Below are 5,220 nucleotides of genomic sequence, written 5' to 3' on the forward strand. Positions count from 1 at the left end.
AAACAGCATCACAAACTTACATGGTTGGAACTACAGCTCTCGACTTGTGGTTAAAAGCATAGTAGCCTATATTGTTAGTAAGACATGTGGACTTAAATTCTGCTCTTTGGGAACAATAAGTTATTACTCCACTACCTGCACGTGATATAATTAATGACCATCCTAAATTGTTGAACCCATAGATGTGTAAATGTAGATTCTACATTTGACCGCTCCAGAGACGTCGATGCAGCCGCCATCATGGAAAGGTTAAGGTGTCGTCACTCACAGTAAAAATCAAGATGCCACAGACTCATTCGACCATTCCAATATAACGGACGGCTTAAGCATATTGGCCCATAGAAACAGACGCTAATAGGGCATCTACCTATACATATCTATGGTTGAACCAACATGGTTCAAACAACGGAGATGTTCGGCAAACAGTCATGACTAGCTGGTTAGTTTCTACAACAATGCCTCTTACTATGATGGTTAAGCATCGAGATAAATTGTTGTACAGGAAACGTTGTACGGACCACCCTTATGTGTGGGGCCCTGTGCGGTTGCACACTTTGCACAGCCATGCGTCAGTTCTGGATCCCAGGGTCAGTCTCTATCAGTTTCATCCAATGTCAGTTTCTTATCCTCACAATTCTTGAGAAAACGCTGAGGTCAAGCTTGGAATGCTATGAAGTCTCAGACTCAGTCTCATGCAATGAATCTAGAATTGTTAGGGTTTCAACAGTTTCTGATTTTGGAGGGGGTCAATTCAGTTTTGAGTCCCTATTATAGTCAGGGTTAGCTGAAAATAATAATGGAGAAAAGTACGTCTTTTCTGTCGGGTGTCATGATTTCATCAGCTTTTTGCCACTATCATTCTGTTACTTTAATTACATCATTAGTAGTAATTCACTCACTTGCTGGATTCACTCTTTTCTGAAGTTGCCCCATAACTGTTGCACAAAAGAGTTCCTGAATCCCGAAATATATTAACACACACATACAAACACACACACACACACACACACACACACACACACACACAAAAAATGTTGGGGTCAGTAAAAATTTTTTTTTGAAAGAAATAATACTTTTTTTCAGCAAGGATGGATTAAACTGATCAAAAGTGACAGTAAATGCATTTATAATGTTACAAAAGATTTGTATTTCAATACTGTTCTTTTGCAATTTCTATTAATCAAAGAATCACGGTTTCCACAAAAATATTAAACTCTTCTTGACTGATAATAATAAGAAATGTTTCTTGAGCACCAAATCAGAATGATTTCTGAGGAATCATGTGACACACTGAAGACTGGGTAATGGCTGCTGAAAATTCAGTTTTGCATCACCGCAATAAATTACATTTAAAAAACAGAAAACAGCTGTTTTAAATTGTGATAATATTTCACATTATTGCCGTTTAATGTATTTCGGATCATATTAATGCAACTATTACTAATGCAACAAATAATGTTTTCAAACAATGTTTCAGTGGCTACAAAGTTACAAATTAGTCAGAATTGGCTACATATATTAACACAATCACTACACTCTAAAAAATGCTGGGTTGTTTCAACCCAACATTGGGTCAAACATGGACTAACCCAGCTGTTAGGTTAAATTTTTTAATTAAAGTTTTAACCCAAAAGTTGGGTTAGTCCATATTTGACCCAACGTTGGGTTGAAACAACCCAGCATTTTTTAGAGTGTACATATATTAGAACATATATTATATCATTCGGGATAGTACACCGTCAAAAAACATCGCAAGCATTTATCACGCGATCTACAGATGTACATTTCACAAATATATCCCATATTTTATTTAAAACTCATTTGGATACAGCTTTTGGTTTGCTCACCAACATACTATATTTAGGTTAAGAGCAACAAAAATCCCTATAAAAATTTGCTCATGCTAGTGTTATATTCAGTGGTTTACACACTTCTATGGTAACACAAACAGTCACCATCATCAGTGCATACAACAATGCCGGACTTTCGGATAATATTTTCAGCCCCATTCCCCCACTTTTGGACCCGTTTTTGGAGGACTTGAGAGTTGGCGGAGCCCAGGCACAGAAAGCGGTCAGGCACTTCGACATGGAAGTGATTTTCAAAAGCGAAAGGAGGACGAACGGATTGACGTCTGCTTAATGTAAAATACGGTGAGGCCAGGCACTTTGCCAGAGCCATAGAGACACTCAGGGGATTACGAAGCAATGCGTGTCCAATTTATTCACGCCAGCCCGTCAGTGAGGGACTGGATGCGTCCATTGTGCGCTTATCTCTCTGACGAAACCCGTGCGTGTCAGCCCACGACCACGAAAATATGTCAGCAGTGAAACAAAAGCTAATTGTCAAACGTAGACAACCCGTGTAACGCAGCACAAACCTGGATTAGAAAACAGTGGCCTCTGTACATGCTAGATTTTTTTTTCAGAACTGAGAAGAATCTGTATTGTTGATGATCTATATATTACAGCTAATAACGAGAACCGATTCATATGCCACAACTTCTTGCTTAGCGACAGGTTATTTAATAGCCTAAATGAGATATTTAACATTAATAAATTGGTTAATGACATTTTGGCACATCACAGATCTAATCCTGTGTCAGTCTTGTATTTTCACACAGTTACCTTATTCTGTCATTACCACTGTGTGAGACGTTCCCATTTAATCACCATAGATTTACCAGTGCCTTTTTTTATTTTTGTTCTTTCTTTTCTTTTTTTGGCAAAAAATATTTACCAAGTGCTTTCATGGGTGTGTTACCATGGCATCACCACGTAGTTGCTATGGCATTACCAGAGTGTTACTACCAAGACGTTTTGAATGTTACCCAAAGACATTGGGTATCTCTACTATCTCTACAAGAGGTTGTCTTGTAGATCAATTTGTAGGCTGTTTATCATGGGGATAATATGCATGCAGTTGCACTGCTCTGAAATAGCCTACCGTAGCATTGTACAAGAAAATATTTTTTGCCTTTAATTTGACATATAAAAGCATAAGTCTACATTAATCTTCCATGAGAACTTCATAACGCGATGCCCAGATCTATTGATATTCATTGGATATTGCAAATGCAGCAATGTCTAAAAGTATTTGGAAATCATGGGATCCAAAATCAAATTTAAACCAAATTTGAGTATTTTGAAAAATGATGAAATAATAAGCAACTTTCTGTCTAATTTACAAACAGTTAGATGTTCTTCTTCCATTGAAGCACAAGGCGCTCTTTAGAACATCTCATATCATGCTGGAGCCTGGAAAAAAAAATGATCATCAGGTTTTACACATAATTTCAAGATTTTCAATTCAACTTTTCTTTCAAATTATGTTATGAATATGTTCATATCATCATTTATAATAGGAAAATAAGTGTTGATTTAGAAAGATGCCAACATGGAAGCATTTTCAGTAGTAGTCTCAGACTTTTGGACCCCAATGTATTTATATTGAAGTATTGGCACACTTGCTAATATAGACCTATAGCTGCAGCCAAACCACATAGTGGCGTTTCGTTTGGCTAACTTTGACAGCTGGGGGGGGGGAAACAATATCCTTTTAATGTTGATGAATATGATAAAATATCCTTGCGTCAGGAATAAACTGTCTTTGATGCGCCTTCCATGAAATGAAGGTTCAGTTTAGGCGATATTTGTGACAGAGAGAGGCGAGTATTGGTAGCACATCCCCTCCCCGTTCTCTCTCCCGCTCGCTCGCTCGCACGCGCGTTATTTTCCAGCTCGGAGCCTCAAACCCGCGCGGCTCGATCGATTCGCATTGATTGTCCCTGACGAGCTGCTCCACTTTCTAGCCAATGTCAGCCCGTCTGCGATCGGGAAGGAGAGAAATGAAGGAAAATCTCTGCCGCCCTGGCGGTGTCATTTCCACACACTTCGGTTGGCCGCCTGCCAGCAGACAGGACATTCAAAAGAAGTGGAGTGGACTCAGAGAAAGCAGGAGCCGAACGACCACAGCTGACCCCTGTTTACCACAGCACACCACTATTCACGGCGGTATAACGTGTGTTCTGCGTCACTAACCTGCACGGACAAGGCAAAAAATTATTCATAGGTTTGCATTTCACACATTTACGGGTCAATAACAAATAAAAATGTGGAAAAAAGAGGAAATATATATTTATTTAAAATCTAGTTTGAATTCTAAGAAATGTAGTCTTTGCATACATGTTGGTTTCATACTTTAAAAAAAGGTTATACCACTTTCTACAAAATGATTTACTAATATTATTCAAAAATAGTAACTCCTAATAACTCACTAATAATAATAATAATAATAATAATAGGCTAATACCTAATAAAATTAGTGTAACCATCAAGTAAAAGGTACTAAATAATTTACTTGCACATTAAATACACTTGAGTGTACACCTTAAACAACTTATAATGTAGGCTACAACTTTAACATTATTAAAACGTTTCCTTAAAATATCTAAAATATAGATAAAAAGCTTTCATTTTACCTGGACTAAACATGCCTTTCATAAAATATGTTTAAAAACTGAATGACCTTGACAGTTATGAGGGCTCTAAAGGGGTCCTCTCTGTTTTGTGATTTTCTTATCACATGACAACAAAATGGCTACTTGCATGTTGGTTATGTCACGCTGACTTTGATATTATGTTTTTCCCCCAAACATTAATAATATTTTAAAACAAAATTGCAACAACGCTAAATTTAAATAACAACAATAATAATATGAAAAGATTATGTCAGACTACTTATGGCAAGAATTGTATCCCCGCCCCCCAAGAATCCCAGCCTTTTTCTCTTAGTCAGTTACACAGCTTGGACAATTTTTATTTATTTTTTTATATTTATTTAGCTCAACAATTAAAATCAAAATCTTATTTTTTTTATTTAGAAATTAAAAACATGACAATTGTAGAAGAGGTAGAGACTTTGTTTTTTATTTATTTATTATTATTATTATTTTGAAAAAAAAAATATATATATATAAAATGCATTTGAATGGGTTTTTGAATAACCTCAGAACTAGACCAAAAAAATTAGCATCACATCATTCATCCATAATGCATAAAATAAAATGGCAGCCCACAAGATGTTGCTAGTTGCGAGTAGTTTACTCTGAGCTCCACTGATGCGAAATATTATTTAATACAAAATATATATTAATATTATATTATTTGCATAACAAAGTTTCAAAAAGTTCAGACTTTTGTAACTTTTATACTCCCCCCA

The sequence above is a fragment of the Sinocyclocheilus anshuiensis genome, unplaced genomic scaffold, assembly GCF_001515605.1.
Source record: "Sinocyclocheilus anshuiensis isolate Anshui unplaced genomic scaffold, SAMN03320099.WGS_v1.1 scaffold509, whole genome shotgun sequence".
Taxonomy (NCBI): Eukaryota; Metazoa; Chordata; class Actinopteri; order Cypriniformes; family Cyprinidae; genus Sinocyclocheilus; species Sinocyclocheilus anshuiensis.